The sequence below is a fragment of the Oryctolagus cuniculus genome, chromosome 1 (assembly GCF_051225735.1).
Source record: "Oryctolagus cuniculus isolate XC-2025 breed Fujian yellow rabbit chromosome 1, ASM5122573v1, whole genome shotgun sequence".
NCBI classification, from domain to species: Eukaryota; Metazoa; Chordata; class Mammalia; order Lagomorpha; family Leporidae; genus Oryctolagus; species Oryctolagus cuniculus.
Window position 1 is genome coordinate 94,781,869 of NC_142867.1, and position 18,956 is coordinate 94,800,824.

The window sequence follows — 18,956 nt, forward strand, 5'->3', positions numbered from 1 at the left end:
TGAGACAGGCCAAAGCCAGGAACCAGGAACTCCATCTGAGTTTCCCATATGAGTAGCAAGACTGAAGTGCTTGTGGCATCATCTGGGTTTCTCACATGGATGGCAAGGGCCCAAGAACTTGAGGGTCTCATCTGCTACTTCCCAGGCACTTTGGCAGAAAGCTGAATCAGATGTGAAACAGCTGGGAATAGAACTGGAACTCTGATATGAAATGCTGGTATTGCAAGCAGCAGCTTAGCCACTCTGTCAAAATGTCGGCCCCACGGAATCTGCACTTTTAATAAGGGCCCATTCAAGAAACACATTACAATTTGAAAGTTTATTAAAAATGTTGCACAGAATGAAAGGAGAGAAATGAAGATTTCATTTCCCTGTCGATAGAAGGAGAGCCCAAATGCTAATGACAGTTCAGCCAAGATGGCGAAACCACTGACTTTCATGGAAGCAACTCCCCTCCTTTGGAACGCCATGTTTTCTAATTGCGGGTAATCCTTCCATATGGGGCACCCTTTACTGTGGTCCCCTCAATGGGACCCATAATGAGGTGTGACCATGACTCTGTCAGTACACAGAACAGGGCCAAGTAGATACCCAACAGCATTCCATTCGTCTCGGCTCAGTTTTGCTCAGCATGTCCTCATGTTCCTCCCATGGATTGCATTCTAGGAACATGAATGACTCACTCGATGTCTTCACACACACTTGTCCTACCATGGCTGTGTCCAGAAGTAGCTTGAAAAGGCTGGCAGTTTCACTTCCTGGCAGGGTGGTGAGGGAGTCACATTCTTTTTTTTTTTTTTAACTTTTATTTAATGAATATAAATCTCCAAAGTACAGCTTATGGATTACAATGGCTTCACCCCCATAACGTCCCTCCCACCTGCAACCCTCCCCTCTCCCACTCCCTCTCCCCTTCCATTCACATCAAGATTCATTTTCGATTCTCTTTATATACAGAAGATCAGTTTAGCATACATTAAGTAAAGATTTCAACAGTTTGCTCCCACACAGAAACATAAAGTGAAAAATAATAGATGATTTTTTAAATGATGATGAAATCAGATCAGACCTATTGTCATGTTTAATCCCAGTAAGAGTCAAGTTGGGAATTGATCATTTCTTCTTCTTTTTTTTTTTTTTTTTACAGAAGATCAGTTTAGTATACATTAAGTAAAGCTTTCAACAGTTTGCACCCCCATAGAAACACAGAGTGAAATATACTGTTTGAGTACTCGTTATAGCATTAAGTCTCAATATACAGCACGCTAAGGACAGAGATCCTACATGAGGAGTAAGTGCACAGTGACTCCTGTTGTTGACTTTACAAATTGACACTCTTGTTTATGGTCTCAGTAATCTCCCCATGCTCCAGTCATGAGTTTCCAAGGCTATGGAAGCCCCTTGAGTTCTCCGACTCTTATCTTGTTTAGACAAGGTCATAGTCAAAGTGGAGGTTCTCTCCTCCCTTCAGAGAAAGGTACCTCCTTCTTTGAAGACCTGTTCTTTCCACTGGGATCTCACTCACAGAGATCTTTCATTTAGGTGTTTGTTTTTTTTTTTTTTTTTTTTTTTTTTTTTTTTTTTGCCAGAGTGTTTTGGCTTTCCATGCCTGAAATACTCTCATGGGCTTTTCAGCCAGATCGGGCTGATTCTGAGGCCAGAGTGCTGTTTAGGACATCCGCCATTCTATGAGTCTGCTGAGTATGAGGGAGTCACATTCTAAGAACATGAGGATGACAAAGTCAAGCAAGCTCATTACCTCCAGTCCAGTCAGCGGGGTTAGGTTATAGAGAGAACTCCATCGACCTCCAACTGCCAGAGAAGGTGGTGTGGCCTTAAAGTACCTTAACCCACATGTGAGTGGAACTTTACTTAACACTTGTTGGTTTTACTTACAGCTCAATCTATGTGTTAGAGTAAAAATTACCATGCCCTCTTTAACATGGCACCTTCCAGTCTACAAAAAGTTCTCATGTGCAGTTCAATTATTTTCCATAACCTGAGAAGCCCCTTAGTCCATGAACGTTCAGGTTGACTTGATCACATAATTCAAAAATTTTCACATTGAAGGGCATATTATTTTTCAGGCTTTCTTTCCACCGCCATTTTTCTGCTGTCTCAGTAGTTTTCCTCTAGTTCTTCTTCAGCTTTGTTAGGTTGTAGCTATGTCCAGGACTCCATGAAATAGTAAAAGATCTTTTGAATAAGCACGGAAACTATTTTTACTAGAAATAAGTGTCAATCATTTGCATACTGTGAAGTTTCTAAGTAGAGTAGTTAAGTGCCTGGACTTTAAAGTTACACAGATCAGTTTAAACTCTGGTTTTATTTTTTTACTGGCTGTGTTTTTCTCGAAAGTTTTTAACTTCTTTGAGCTGAGTTTTATTCTTCTATAAAAGGAGTTTATTGATAAAAGTACTATAGCTATCTGCTGGTAAGATCAGATGAGATTATGATGTAAGATACTCAGTATAATATGTGGCTCACTGTGTGTGCTTAGAAAATATCAGCTATTTTGTGTGGGTGTTTGGTCTAGCGGTTAAGACATCCTTGCCTTACATTAGTGTGCTAACTCCAGGTTCTTATTAGTTTAGATGCTGGAAACCATGGTGATGTCTCAAATATTTGGGTTTCTGCCACACATGTGGAAGACCTGGGCAAGTCCTGGCTCCTGGTTTTAGCCTGGCCCAGTCCTAGCCATTGCAGGCATTTGAGGAGTGAACGAGTAGATAGGAGGATGCTCTCTTGCTCTCACTCTCTCTCTCCCTTTCTCTCTTTGTCACTCAAATGCATTTTAATTTAATCATTAGACACCAATAATAATAATGTTGTGATTACTAAAGAATGAGATAGAAGTAAAGTGGAAACCCTGCCCTCAAGGGGAAAATACTTTACTTGCCTCCTTTTAGATGGAGACAAAAACAACTTTGTAAATAATCTTACATATGCAACATTCTTAATAAAACCCTGATTTTGTTTTGTTTTGTTTCATTTGCTTGTTTATAGAAGTTCTCTTATAGTTAAAGCCTCTGAGTTTATGCTGAAGGACCTCTCTTTTTTATCCAACAGGGTCACTGTGCTGTGGGATTATCCAGTTCAGACCTGACACGTTCCCATCATGGATGACCAATAACAGATGTCTGTCAAGAGACCTCAACCGTGTTCCTGGAATTCACTCCTGTGTGGAGAAATAGAAGATACAGGCAGCTATGAAGCATCGTTCCCAGAGATGACTCAGAGGACATCTGGATTCTTGCTCCTGATTGTGCACCTGAATCCTTCCTGAAATCTAGGGGTGTAGCTTTTCTTTTTTTGACTGTAGAAACTTATTTATTGAATATGTATTTTTTTTCTTATTTGACAGATAGAGTTAGACAGTGAGAGAGTGAGAAAGGTCTTCCTTCCGTTGGTTCACCCCCCAAATGGCTGCAATGGCCGGAGCTATGCTGAACTGAAGCCAGGAGCCAGGTGCTTCCTCTTGGTCTCCCATGGGGTGCAGGGCCCAAGCACTTGGGCCATCCTCCACTGCCTTCCCGGGCCACAGCAGAGAGCTGACCTGGAAGAGGAGCAACTGGGACTAGAACCCAGTGCCCATATGGGATGCTGGCGCCACAGGGAGAGGATTAACCAAGTGAGCCACGGCGCTGGCCCCTAAATATGTATTATTTCATACACTATGTAGTTTTAATTCATCTTCTCATTTTGATCCTTACAATAATCCTATGAGGTAGGTATTATTACCATCTACAAATGATAAAACAGGTTCCTAAAAGTTAGTTCACTTGGTCAAGGCCCACATAGTCAGCAGTGGTGCTGCAATTGATCTATTGCTGAAAGCCCATATTCTAGGAGTCGGCTCTGTGAGGAAGTGGGTAAAGCTGCCGCTTGCAGTGCCAGCATCCCATATGGGCACCAGTTCTAGCCCTGGCTGCTCCACTTCCAATCCATCTCTCTGCTATGGTCTGGAAAAGCAGTGGAAGATGACCCAAGTCCTTGGGCCCCTGCACCCACGTGGGAGACCTGGAAACAGCTCCTGGCTCCTGGCTTCAGATCAGCACAGCTCCAACCATTGCGACCATTTGGAGAGTGAACCAACAGATGAAAGACCTCTTTCTCTCTCTGCCTCTCTGTAACTATGCCTTTCAAATAAATAAATCAATCTTGAAAAGGAAAAAGAAAAAAAGAAAGCCCATGTTCTTTTTATTGTACCCAATTAGGTGAGTCTTGAATAAAGGATAATTTCACTGCCCAATTCTGCAAAGAGCACCTGGGAATGGAGGTTGCTGGCCACACTCACCGCTGGTAGGGTTACATTGAAGCTGACTTGATATTGGTTTTTATTCCACTTGGCTTTTTCCCTGGTTGACCTGCTTGAGCCATTTGCACTCCATTAAGCATTGGCTGCTGCTGGCCTGGAGCTCCTGCCATCTGCACCTGTTGTAGTCCCAAGGCTCCTGCAAGGATGGCCCCAGCTCCTGGCTGACCTGGCTGGCCAGGACCACTGCTGCCTGAAGGTCTCCAATTGGACAGCCCCTTCCCAAAGGCAACAGCTGCCACCAGGGCATTGGTGTCTGCGGGGTTAAATGTCCGCTTGTTTGGCCAGAGACCTCCACTCTCTGATTCTTGCTCCTCTTTGCTGATTTTCTCCAGAAGGTTTGAGCACATTGTATTCAAGCTCTGGATCTGCTTCTGAGCTGCATCAGCACCAATGCAGGCAGCATGTGTCTTAAGTTGCTTCTCTTTCTCTTCAACCTCAGGGTCAGGCTTGGTTCTTAGATGGTCAGGGACCACCTGATGGCTGAAGATAAGCACCCGTCCTTCAGTCTGCCTCATGAGATCATGCTCTCGGTCTGGGGATAACACCAGAGGGATGGTGACCTGGGTGCAGGGCAGTGGTGTCTTTTCACGCTTCACAACCTTGTTCAGAGTGTTCAACCACCCAGAGAGCAAGGCAAAACTGTCCTGGACAGAGGGCCAGCTTAGCCTATCATGCTCCAGCTTGTAAATGAAGCTTCCCAGGGAGTTCTTCAGCTCTGCCACTTGGCTCAGCAGTGCATTTAATGATGCCTCAAGCTGCTCTCCCTCCGCATTTTCTTTCAATTCTGTGACCTACCAAGAATCCTTAACCAGCAGCAATGTCTATTGCTTGTACTCACAGGGTCCCAAAAGATACAAAATGGATCAAAAGCCAAGACACAGGACAGAGGTCGCAGCGCGGCGGGAGTTGAGCGCGCGGCCGGCTCCCCAGGAGCCGGGCATGGAGTATCAGGATGCCATGCGCATGCTCAACACCCTGCAGACCAACGCCAGCTACCGGAGCAGGCGAAGCGCCAACGGGGGGACCCCCAGACACAGCTGGAAGCCATGGCGCTGTACCTGGCACGGAGCGGCCTGCAGGTGGAGGACCTCGACCGCCTGAACATCATCCACGTCACCGGGACCAAGGGGAAGGGCTCTAGCTGTGCCTTCACTGAACGCATCCTCCGAAACTATGGGCTGAAGACGGGCTTCTTTAGCTCCCCTCACCTGGTGCAGGTGCGCGAGCGGATCTGCATCAACGGGCAGCCCATCAGCCACAAGCTCTTCACCAAGCACTTCTGGCGCCTCTACCAGCGGCTGGAAGAGACCAAGGATGGCAGCTATGTCTCCATGCCTGCCTACTTCCGCTTCCTCACGCTCATGGCCTTCCACGTGTTCCTCCAAGAGAAGGTGGACCTGGCCGTGGTGGAAGTGGGCATCGGCGGGGCCTACGACTGCACCAACATCACCAGGAAGCCGGTGGTGTGCGACCACACCAGCATCCTGGGGGACACGATGGAGAAGATTGCCTGGCAGAAGGGGGGCATCTTCAAGCGTGGTGTCCCGGCCTTCACTGTGCTGCAGCCGGACGGGCCCCTGGCGGTGCTGCGGGATCGAGCCCAGCAGATCTCGTGTCCTCTCTATCTGTGCCTGCCGCTGGAAGCCTTGGAGGACGGCGGGCCGCCGCTGAGCCTGGGGCTGGAGGGGGAGCACCAGCGATCCAATGCTGCCTTGGCCTTGCAGCTGGCCTACTGCTGGCTGCAGCAGCAAGACCACCAGGATGTCGGGGAGCTGATGGCTTGTCCAGGCCCGGCGTCGTGCCGCAGCTGCCCCTGGCTCCCGCGTTCCAGCCCACAGCCCGCATGCGCCATGGGCTTTGGGACACGGAGTGGCTGGGTCGCACGCAGGTGTTGCGGCGGGGGCCCCTCACCTGGTACCTGGACGGTGCGCACACCACCAGCAGCGTGCAGGCCTGCGTGCGGTGGTTCCTCCTCGCGGCGCTGCGGCAACGGGAGAGGCAGAGCACTGGCCCTGAAGTGCGAGTGCTGTTCTTCAACTCCACCGGGGACCGGGACCCAGCGGCCCTGCTGAAGGTGCTGCAGCCCTGCCAATTTGACTATGCCGTCTTCTGCCCCAACCTGACCGAGGGGTCGCTCACCGGCGATGCAGGTTTTGTGTCGTGTCCAGAATTCTCTGGAAGAATATTCAACACGCAGTTCCAGCCCGCGGATGGTTGTTAGAGCCGAGTCCTGGTTCTCACCCAGGTTTTTTTCTTTTGAACGAAGCAGATAAAAGAGGCCAGTGGGCAGGGCAGAGCGCAGCTGCTGTCCTGGAAGAGGTCCCAGCCAGGAAGGTATTGTTTGTGGGAGATGTACATTGTTACCAACTGCATGGAGCTCAGATTCTTTGCACCACAATCATCTGCTATTTTAATTCCATTTTCCACAAACATTTTGAGGGATCCTTGTTCTATATCTGAGTTTTAAAAAAAAACGCATTTTTTTTTTTACTGTTTCATGTTTTAAAAAAAAGTTTGACATAGTGTTGTAAAAATGACCGCTCCCGGATTGAAGTGTCACAGTGTATTGCAAAAAAAAAAAAAAAAAAAAAAAAGCCAGACGACCTGGGTGCAGTGTGATGAAGGAAGGAATGTTTCCTGAAAGAGGCAGATGCAGCAGCAGGTGTCTGTCCAAGTGACACAGCCACTCTCCATCCCCACTCCCACTTCTATCTTTGCTGCCAATGGCTCCCCTTCCCCCTTCCTCTTTTCTCTGCTTGCTGGTTTCTATCCCCTTATAACTCCTGACTCATGGCTTCTGCCCCCCCCCCCACCCCTCGCTGTTTATCCTCACTCATTTCTGCTCTAATACCTGTGGATTCCCTCAAATCTTGGGTTTAAACTCCGCAGGAGAAAGTATCAATTAGGGAGCCAGCCCTGTGCCATAGCGGGTAAAGCCACCACCTTCTTCTAATATGAGCTCTGGTTCAAGTTCCAGCTGTTGGACTCCCCATCCAGTTCCCTGTGTCCAAGTGCTTGGACCCATGCACCAATGTGAGACACCTGGAAGAAGCTTCTAACTCTCTTTCTCTCTCTCTCTCTGCAACTCTGTCTTTCAAATGAATAAATCTTTTTTAAAAAAAGACTGTACCAATTAGTAATTTTGGGGGGAGAGGAGGCAGGGAGGACAGTGTGCAGCCTATTGCAATGGTCCAGAAAAGAGGATATCTGGTCTTGGCCCAGGACTCAGACAATGGGAATGGAAATAAGGCGTTGATGAGGAAGGCAATTGGGTAATTTACTGTACTCAGTGGGGGAGGAAAGAGGAACTGTCAAAAATAATTCTGAAGTTCTAAATTTATGTGATAAAACCAAAAATGGTAATAAATGGGCTTTAAGTTGGTTTGTTAGAGGATGGAAAGGATGAGTTCTGCTTTAGACACACTCATCATTTACGATGGAAAGGGTCAGATCAGTTATTTTAAAATTATCAAATATTTTTAATTTTCATGGGAGCACCCTTCTGCAAATGAAATTTTAAGTGAAAATCCAATATTTACAACTAAATAAAAGTATACTTAGTGAGGGAATGGACAGTACCATTAGATGGGACAGTACCAGAGGCTTCTCAACCAGGCCTCCTTACATTACTTCCCCACCCTAACACTATCTATGGGGACCTCTTAGATGGTTTGGGAAAAATGATTGGAAAATAGCTTCATATTTTTACAGATGAGAAAGCTGATGTTCAAGAGCTCACAGCTGCTCAGTAACAGATCTAGGACCAGAAATCTGGTTTCCTCATGCACAACTCATTAATGGAATGTTTAATGTGTGCCAACCCTGTGCAATGTGCTAAGGCTCCAGTGTGAGATAGACAGACCCAGGTTCTGACACCACAGAACCTACATTCAAGTATACAATGAATGACTCCATTCATAGAGTAATAAATAGAACAGAATGTTGTGGGACAGGGTGGCTGGTGTGTGGCTGAGTGAGGTAAGAGTCAGGAGGAGGCAGCTGGGTGGAGAACCAGGGCAAGTGGGCTCTGAGGAGGAACAGAAATTGCAAAAGACAATGAGGGTGGAATGAGCTTGACATGTCTTGAAGAAAAATAAGAGACCAGAGTGGCTGAAGAGCAGTGAATAAAGGAGGAGATAAGTGACAGGAGGTAAGTAACAGAGAAACCAGATGGGACCAATCGTTCACCATCTTGCTTTGCAAAACTTGGTGTGCCACCAAGACTGGTTTTCTGGAGCCAGCACTGTGGCACAGCAGGTAAAGCTGCTGTCTGTGGTGGCCAGCATCCCATGGGTGCTGATTCAAGTCCAGTTCCCTGCTAATGCACCTGGGAAAGCAGCAGAGAATGTCCCAAGTGCTTGGGCCCCTAAACACACATTGGAGACTTGGAAGAAGCTTCTGACTCCCGCTTCAGTTTGGCCCAGCCCCAGCCATTGCAGCCATTTGGAAAGTGAAACAGCATGTCTCTCTCTCCCTCTCTCTCTCTCTCTCTGTCTCTCTCTCTTCCTCTTTCTGTCTGTAACCCTGCCTTTCAAATGAACAAATAGATCTTTTTTAAAAAAAAAGACTTTGGGTTTTCAGTGTGGATGTGTCCTTTTTAAAACTTTTACTTAATTTTATTTTTAACTGAGAGGGAGAAAGAAGAAGAGGGAGAGAGGGAGGGAGAGAGATAGGGAGGGAGGGAGAGGGAGAGAGAGTGTGAGTGGGTGGGGGGAGGGAAGGAGGGAGGGAGGGAGGAAGAGAGAGAGAGATCTTCCATCTGCTGTTGACTCTCCAGTTGCCCAAATAGCTGGGTCTGGGCCATGGCCAAGTCAAGTATCCAGAACTCAGTCCAGGTCTCACACATGGAGGGCAGGGATCCAGGTACTTAAGCCATCACCTGCTTCCTTCCAGGGCATACATTAGCAGGAAGTTGGATTGGAAGTGGAATAGCTGGGACTAAAACCAGGTAATCTGATATTGGATATGGGCATCCCAAGTGTTCACTGAACCACTGCACCAAATGCCAGCACCCACCAAGATTTTTGAATGTAGAGGTCCAACAGTCACTGGAAATTTGGGTTAAGGTCGTGCTTGGAATACAGATTTAAGAGGCAGTGCTTTCTCAGGGCAGAGCCATTTGAAATTGGAAGTGAATCAGGCAGCCAAAGCTAGAGCTTAGGAAAAAAAAAAAGGGGGGGTGGGGCAAGAAGAGAAACTCAAGGAATATTTCAGGAAAGAAGAGGTGTGGGGAAAAGTCACAGAACAACTAAGAAAAACACCAGCTGAGTGCAACCCCACAGAAACCATGGATGCCATGACCCTCAAAATGGAACATGGTGTCAACAGCATCAAATGCTTCCACCACCACCCCATCCCACACCCATGAACAAACAAGTCAAAGACAGGAGGAATAGACTCTTAGTTTTTGCAACTAGGAAAACACAGTTATCCGGGAGAGCATTGATAGAACAGCCTCTAGAGGCAGATGTTTGGTGCAGCGGTTAAGATGCCCATAGGAATGCTTGCATCCCGTAAAGGAGTGTCTGGGTTTGAGTAGCAGTTTTGTTCTGCTTTTTGGTTTCCTATTCAGGCAGATCTGTGAGGCAGCAGATGATGGCTCAAGTACTTGTGTCCTTGCCACTCGTGTGGGAGACCGATTGAATTCTCAGTACCTAATTTCACCTTGTTCTAGCACCTAGCTGTTGCCGGCATTTGGGAGTGAACTAGCGGATGTAAGATCTTTGTTTCTGCTCTCCATCTTTGAAATAAAGTGAAAATGAGTAGAAATTTAAAAATAAAGACAAAAACCACTGTTTCTCAACAGTAGAGACAGGAGCTGTAACAATAATTAAATCTCAAAATGTCAATTTCATTCAAATACATCATATTTTTTTCTTCTTACTATTTGTTGAATACTTAGTGGAGGGTTAAGCTTGTGATTATAAGATAAACTGAAAGTGTGTCATTGTGAAAATTAAAAGAAAGAATAAGGAAGGAAGAAAGAGGGAGGGTGGGAGCATGGGCAGGAGGGATGGTAGGCTGGGAAGTATCACTGTGCTCCTAAGTCTGTGAATATGAAATACATGAAATTTATTCACCTTACATAAATAAAAAAATACTTTAAAAAGATCAAGATATTCCCAGGCTAAAAAAAAGGTATTTAAAGGAAAGCAAGCAGAGTCTTCATAATTTGGCAGAACTTTTGGTGGAAGCTGAATTTGAGGAGTGAATTATGGATCAGAAATAGAATTCAATGCAGCTTGGCTGGCGCCGCGGCTCACTAGGCTAATCCTCCGCCTTGCGGCACCGGCACACCGGGTTCTAGTCCTGGTCGGGGCGCCAGATTCTGTCCCAGTTGCCCCTCTTCCAGGCCAGCCCTCTGCTGTGGCCAGGGAGTGCAGTGGAGAATGGCCCAAGTCCTTGGGCCCTGCACCCCATGGGAGACCAGGAGAAGCACCTGGCTCCTGCCATCGGATCAGCGCGGTGCACCAGCCGCAGCGCGCCGGCCGCAGCACACAGGCCACGGCGGCCATTGGAGGGTGAACCAATGGCAAAGGAAGACCTTTCTCTCTGTCTCTCTCTCTCACTGTCCTCTCTGCCTGTCAAAAAAAGAAAAAAAAAGAATTCAATGCAGCTCATAAATTAGTCACTGAACATTTACATAAACAGCCTCACTCAGTAGGCTGAAGGATGAACTAAGGGACACTCGGTAAAGGTTGCCCACTGAAACAGGAGTAGTGTCTTAGAGTAGCACTGTATTTGGAGTATATGAGTTGTCCTCACAAAGTTTGTAAAAAATACATATTATTAAAAACTATGTATGGATTTGAAATTTTTTTAACTTTTACTTAATGAATATAAATTTCCAAAGTACAGCTTATGGATTAGAATGGCTTCCCCCCCCCTCCATAATTCCACCAACCGCAACCCTCCCCTTTCCCTCTCCCTCCCCCCTTCCATTCACATCAAGATTCATTTTCGATTCTCTTTATATACAGATCAGTTTAGCATATAGTAAGTAAAGATTTCAACAGTTTGCACCCCCATAGAAACACAAAGTGAAAAATACTGTTTGAGTACTAGTTATAGCATTAAATCACAATGTACAGCACATTTAGGACAGAGATCCTACATGAGGAGTAAGTGCACAGTGACTCCTGTTGTTGACTTAACAAATTGACACTCTTGTTTATGGCATCAGTAATCACCCTAGGCTCTTGTCATGAGCTGCCAAGGCTATGGAAGCCCCCTGAGTTCACTGACTCTGATCATATTTAGACAAGGCCATGGTCAAAGTGGAAGTTCTCTCCTCCCTTCAGAGAAAGGTACCTCCTTCTTTGATGACCCGTTCTTTCCACTGGGATCTCACTCGTGGAGATCTTTCATTTAGGTTTTTTTTTTTTTTCCCCAGGGTGTCTTGGCTTTCCATGCCTGTAATATTCTCATGGGCTTTTCAGCCAGATCTGCTGCCTTACCAATACCTGGAGTAAGGACAGTCTATTAAATAAATGGTGCTGGGAAAACTGGATTTCCACATGCAGAATCATGAAGCAAGACCCCTACCTTTCACCTTACACAAAAATTCATTCAACATGGATTAAAGACTTAAATCTACGACCCGACACCATCAAATTACTAGAGAGCATTGGAAAAACCCTGCAAGATATAGGTACCGGCAAAGACTTCTTGGAAAATACCCCAGAAGCACAGGAAATCAAAACCAAAATTAACATTTGGGATTGCATCAAATTGAGAAGTTTCTGTACTTCAAAAGAAACAGTCAGGAGAGTGAAGAGGCAACCAACAGAATGGGAAAAAATATTTGCAAACTATGCAACAGATAAAGGGTTGATAACCAGAATCTACAAAGAAATCAAGAAAATCCACAACATCAAAACAAACAACCCACTTAAGAGATGGGCCAAGGACCTCAATAGACATTTTTCAAAAGAGGAAATCCAAATGGCCAACAGACACATGAAAAATTGTTCAAGATCACTAGTCATCAGGGAAATGCAAATCAAAACCACAATGAGGTTTCACCTCACCCCGTTAGAATGGCTCACATTCAGAAATTTACCAACAACAGATGCTGGAGAGGATGTGGAGAAAAAGGGACACTAGCCACTGTTGGTGGGAATGCAAATTGGTTAAGCCACTATGGAAGTCAGTCTGGAGATTCCTCAGAAACCTGAATATAACCCTACCATTCAACCCAGCCATCCCACTCCTTGGAATTTACCCAAAGGAAATGAAATTGGCAAACAAACAAGCTGTCTGCACATTAATGTTTATTGCAGCTCAATTCACAATAGCTAAGACCTGGAACCAACCTAAATACCCATCAACAGTAGACTGGATAAAGAAATTATGGGACATGTACTCTATAGAATACTATACCGCAGTCAAAAACAACGAAACCCAGTCATTTGCAACAAGATGGAGGAATTTGGAACACATCATGCTGAGTGAATTAAGCCAGTCCCAAAGGGACAAATATCATATGTTCTCCCTGATCGGCAACAACTAACTGAGCACCAAAGGGGAAACTTGTTGAAGTGAAATGGACACTATGAGAAACAGTGACCTGATCAGCATTGTCCTGACTGTTGATGTACAATGTAACACTTTATCCATTTTAGTATTTTGTTTTGTTCTAGTACTATTGGTTGAACTCTGTAATTAACACACAATTATTCTTAGGTGTTTAAATTTTAACTGAAAAGTGATCCCTGTTAGGAATTTGGAAAGCATTATGTTGAGTGAAATAAGCCAGTCCCAAAGGGACAAATACCATATGTTCTCCCTGATCAGTAACAACTAACTGAGCACCAAAAAGGAAACCTGTTAAAGTGAAATGAACACTATGAGAAACGGTGACTTGATCAGCCCTTGCCCTGACTGTTGATGAACAACTTAACACGTTATCCCTCTTAGTATTTTTTTTTTGTTCTACTTAATACTTTTGGTTGAATACTGTAATCAATACACAGTTATTCTTAAGTGCTGAAACTTAACTGAAAAGTGATCACTGTTAAATATAAGAGTGGGAATAAGAGAGGGAAGAGATGTGCAATTCGGGACATGCTCAAGCTGACTTACCTCAAACAGTAGAGTTAGAAACATGCCAGGGGATTCCAATTCAATCCCATCGAGGTGGCATGTACCAATGCCATCTCACTAGTCCCAGTGATCAATTTCTGTTCACAATTGATCATAATGATAGGACTAAGAGCCAAAGGGATCACATAAACAAGACTAGTGTCTGCAAATACTAACTGATAGAATAAAAAAGGGAGAGAACAATCCAACATGGGAAGCGAGATGCACAACAGACCCATAGAATGGCAGATGTCCTAAACAGCACTCTGGGTTTGAAATGTTTTTGCACCAAAGCAAATATCTATTAATTCAAAGTTTGTGAAAAATGGAATTAAAAGATATCCATCCCAATGGGAAAAAAATTGAAATCCATTTAGAGTTTCTTCATACTATGCATTTTTCCATCAACCTTTGAAGACAATCTCTTGTGCATGAATTTACTGTGCTTGATGATTCTGTGGCTTGAAGGTAAGAATGCATAAATATTCAGAGCGAGATGATTTAAACAGTAATTTCAGTGATGTAAGCCAAACTTCTTATTGCACAGTCTGGCTCTTAGACATAGATGTACGAGTGTGTGTAAGGAGGAGGAGGAAGGGAGGAAAGCAGGACAGAAGGGAAAAGGAAGGGAGGGATGGAGGGAGGGAGGAAGGAGAAGAGGGCAGGAGAGAAGGAGGAAACGGAGCTGTGAAGAACACTGCTGACCTTGGCCTGGGAGTTATCCTCACAGTCACCTGCTCTCCACAGCCAGGGCTACAGGAATCTCCACTCCTGGACCACCTCCTGGGGAGGGGTACATGAAGATACTGATCTTTGTCACAAGTGAAGATGGAAACTCTTCAGTGCACAAAGATGAAATGAGAACTGTCTACTTTTCTTAACTCAGCTATTGTATAGGGATTAAAGCAGGATCATACTACCTCAGAGACAGGCTACAAGGAAATCCCTCTTTTGCACGTTCATTGTAGGAGAGAAGGGAGGTGCAGTCAATCTTAGGGACTTGTTATTCCCCAGGATAGCCTTCCCTTGGCCACCAATTTTATTTCCAGGGGTCACAGATTATTAGCGTTTACCATCTCTATCATGGAAGGCTGTTTTACACAATATGTAAAATTACGTAGACCAAATAATCTGATATCTTGTAACTAACTTGCAAATCATTTCACATCACTGACTAAATATGTCCTAGTACTTTTTACTTCAATTTCCCACTTTGTCCAGTTTTAAACCTAAACTTGGTTTGGTTCCCCCCCTCATGAATACATCAACAACCTCAGTAAACAGAATTGGTCTGGTACATACACAGTATTACCATGTTTAGTGAATGAAGAAGTGATGAACAAAAACCTAAAGAGAGTGAACTTCATTCTAAGAAATTTGGGTGACATCTTACTACTGGTAGCTTGCCAGTCTCCTGAGAACTCCAACTATAGGAATCAGTCTCAAGGGCACGTACCAAGAGCCATCTCACCTTGACTCAACTCTGAGTGTCATGGTTTCATGTTCAGTAACAGGCATTCAGCTGCTATAAAACTGTGCTGGCATAGGGTGTGATTTTCACACCTGGGTCCAAAGACTTAGTTCTTCACTAAGAATCATTTGTGATTATGCCACTGAAAGAAACACCTTAAATTATCTTCTTCCTTTTCCTAAGAAGGAAGCACTGGGAGTTGGTGGCATTAACTGTCAGTTACAAGGTTGAAGTGGGGCAGAAGGAAGCTAAGCATATCCTCCAGGCAGTGAGACACACTCACAATGCTGTAACCAAAGGTGTGGCTGTGCCAATGTGCTGTGTGTGGAATGACTGCATCAATGCCATGTGGTTTAAAAAAAAGAGTGAAGATTCAGAGGATTTAGTGTTTTGAGTTGATTCAATTGCTGATGTAGAAATAAAGTCAGGCATTTGGTTGGAAAATATGACTAACTATGCTTCAGCTGTTTGGGTCACATGGAACAAGTAAGTCGTTTAAGTATGGGAAGAAAGGGGTTTAGGAACTGTTACATAGCAACAGTTTCTGGCCATGTCCACCTGAGGATCCAGCAAGATTTTAGTGTCAGATGGGCCATGTTTCCATCATCCCATCTGGTCCTTGCCTTTCCTGAAGAGAAGTTTCTGATGGCTAATCTTCCTTGCAGCTTAAAAACCACTAGGCCTTTTCCCCTTAGTTTAGTGTATGTTCTGGAAATATAGAGAAGTTTTAAAATTAACCTAAGGAAGCCATCTAGTCAAGAAAAACTGTTTCCTCAAATAAGCCTGAAATTGTATTCCATAGACAAACAATAATACATTCATTGGTACGCATTCTTTCCTAAGTTCTAAGCTACCATGTGCCCATGGCTGTCTTCAACCTCTTATGGATAATTCAATAGTCAACTAAATGGTCTTCACAAAGTACAGAGGGCCTTTGGAGCTACCACACCCATATTTGCCCACAATAAACACAAGGAGGAAGGATATTAACTACTAGGGAATGGATAATTCATGTTCTTATTCCTAATTCTAGAGAGCTATGTAGTATAGTTTTTTTTTTTAACTTTGTTCTCTGTATCTCAGTACTTTGCAGAAGAATTTCACAGGGGACCCCCAAAAGCAGATTAAGTACTATTTTGACTACTTAATTGTACATAAGTACAGATATTTGGCAGTACAAAGGAGGAGTTAGTACATAAGTACAAATGGAAGAAATTATTCTTTATTCAAAGTAAATACTTAAACAACATGGGTCCTACAAGTGTCTGGACTGTTGGTGTGAGTCGTGGAGCTGCCTTACTCGTGGCCCTGCAATGATGTCATGATTCCTCCTCCCTCCCACAAATAATCAATATATTGAGATCAAATGTGATCACAATGAGCCACTTTTCTAGAGCCTTCTGAGCCCCCTAATGATGTGATCTCTGGGTAGGACCATTGGATAATTGGAATTTCTTGATGGCCAATGGTCTGTAATATTTAAGTATTCCACCTGACACTTTTGGTTCCAAAAAAAAATTTTAAATGGAATTTCATATCCTCAAAAGTAGCCCAAGAATGACAAACACTAAGTCATTTGACTTAACTCAAGACTAGTGGCTCTTAGGTTATGGGAACAGAGAAAGCATGTAAGAGCTGCAGCTGCAAACCTGAAAGAACGGCTTCAGCAACTGGTCAACTGGTTTTGAGGATGAGTTTTGTGTCTCTGGGGTCACTGGAACTGTCCTCCATTCCTCCTTTTACCCTTGAACCACTCTTGCCACCATCTTGAAGATTGTTGAAAAAGCAGCTGCCATTTACTAAGCATTTGTTTTGTACCACCAAGCCTGCTAAGGGCTGTCAATCCACCATTTCAGTTTAGCTCACGGTTCTCCAGATAGCATGGATGTGCTCAAACTCCAGTTCTTTCTCATGTCAGTTGTGTGGCCTTAGCACAAGTCTCTTAATCTCTCTGCATTTGTTTTCTCACTCAAAAATAGGAATAAAAATAGAACTATTATGGCAGTAAAAAAAAATACATGTGAAGCATTTAAACAGCTCTGGCACATAGAAAAGTATAAATATTTGTCACCCTTATTACCAACTACATTTAGAAATGGGGTTTATAGCTGAGACTCGGAGAAGCTACATATCTTTGTATTTCACACCAATCTCCCAAGAGCAGGTTAAGACCTGCCTTGAGATTGAATTGTATAGATGATGACTTGGCCATATTATAATACAGATCATTAAGCCAAACCTCCTGAGGATGGAGAGAGACTCCCATTCCTTTGGCATTTTATTTTCTCTGACAACCCCTTCACATACCACATCTTGAATATATGTACAAGATTTACTAGGCTGCTGACTTAGTGTGCTATGACAAAATACCTAAGACCACCTAATTTATATTTTACAAAATAAAGGTTTATTTGGCTCACAGTTCTGGAGGCTGGGACATCCCAGAGCATGGCAGCAGCATGTGGTGGGCTTTGGTTGAGGGCCTTCCTGAGGCATCGTCATACCATGCTGGAGGCTTTCATACAGCAGGACAGAGCAAGCGTGTCAGAGAGTGCTGACTTTTATAGCAAAGCCACTCCCTCAATAACTCCTGAATCCATTAATGTATTAATCCAGGAATGGATGATCCGTTCATAAGGGCAGAGCCCTAGTGACCCAATCACCTCTCAAAGGCCCCACCTCACAAATACCATTAACTCATGACTTTGGGTATTAAGTTTCCAACAGATGAAACTTGGAAGACTTAGCAAACCACAGCAACTAGCATGACGAAATGGACAGAGGAGCAGGGGTGTGGTCAAGAGGTCTAGGCCAGATTTGGAGTCAACTAAGAAGAACAGGAGGCTGCTGTTGAGACAAAGGGAAGGTATCTGAAGGCTCCACACTGTAGAGGGCCCACTTGGCCCTCTCTAGGCCACAGCTTTCCACAGGTGCAGAGCTGTGACTATTGGTTGCCTGTACCTACTTTCTTTCTTCATGATCCCATTCGTCCACCACTGACCACAAGTGGTCACATAGTTCCTGGAAACGTGACTGGAGAGAATGAGATTGTTGCAAGTGTAAGGCACTCCAAAATCTTCATGGAAAGATGGAAAAGATGGAATGGAAGGGGAACGTGCATTTTCCTTGAACTCTTTGGCAACCCCCTCATGTGAAATGCACACTGGCTTTGAAGACATTGAGTAAACAACAATATAAATTATCTCATTAATAATTTCTTATAATATTCACTATATTTGAAATGATAGTATTGTGAATACACAGTTAACATATTATTTTTAAAAATACACAGCTAACATATTATTTAAAATTATTTATTTTCATTTTCTTTGAAAGGCAGAGGGAGAGAGTCAGAGACCAGTTTTCTATCCTCTGGTTCACTCCCCAAATGCCAGCAACAGCTAGGACTGGGCCAGACCAAAGCCAGGAGCTTGAAATTCCATATGGGTCTCCCCATGTGGGTGGTGGGAACCCAAGGACCTGGATACTTGAACCATCACTTGCACATCTTAGGTTGTTTGTTAGCAGGAAGCTGGATCCAAAATACATTGGCTGGGACTCAAATCAGCCATCAGTTATGTTATGAAGGACATCCCAAGCAGCAACTTAACTGCTGTGCCAAGTACTCACCACTAAAATATATTATTAAATTTTATTTTACATGCCTCTTGTTTTTTTTAATGTAACTGTTAGAAATTTCAAAGTTATGTATGTGACCTGTGCATCTGAGGCCCCTTTCAGTATAGAACAAAGCTAAGGATAAAAGAGAAGCAATAAATAAGAGTGCCAATTGTTAAATCAATACTTACTCTCCATGTAGGACCTCTGCCCTTAATGTGTTGTACTATGATAATTGATGGCAAAACTAGTCTTCAAACAGTACTTTATACTTTATACCTTGTGTGTCTGAGTGTGTGCATACTGTTGAAATCTTTACTCAGTATAGAGTTGATCTTCTGTATATTAAGATAATTGAAAATGAATCTTAATGAAGAATGGGATGGGAGAGGGAGTAGGAGACGGGATGGTTTGTGGGTGGATGGTGGTTAATGGAGGGGGGAGAACTGCCTATAATCCAAAAGT

General features: G+C 44.0%; 2 pseudogenes; one reads left to right on the forward strand and one right to left on the reverse strand.

Annotated features, from left to right (window-relative positions):
• Window positions 1–4,293: 4,293 nt before the first annotated feature.
• Window positions 4,294–4,892, reverse strand: LOC100339039 (mediator of RNA polymerase II transcription subunit 8 pseudogene; annotated as a pseudogene).
• Window positions 4,893–5,171: 279 nt separating this feature from the next.
• LOC100338790 (folylpolyglutamate synthase, mitochondrial pseudogene) lies at window positions 5,172–6,872 on the forward strand (annotated as a pseudogene).
• The last annotated feature ends 12,084 nt before the right edge of the window (window positions 6,873–18,956 follow it).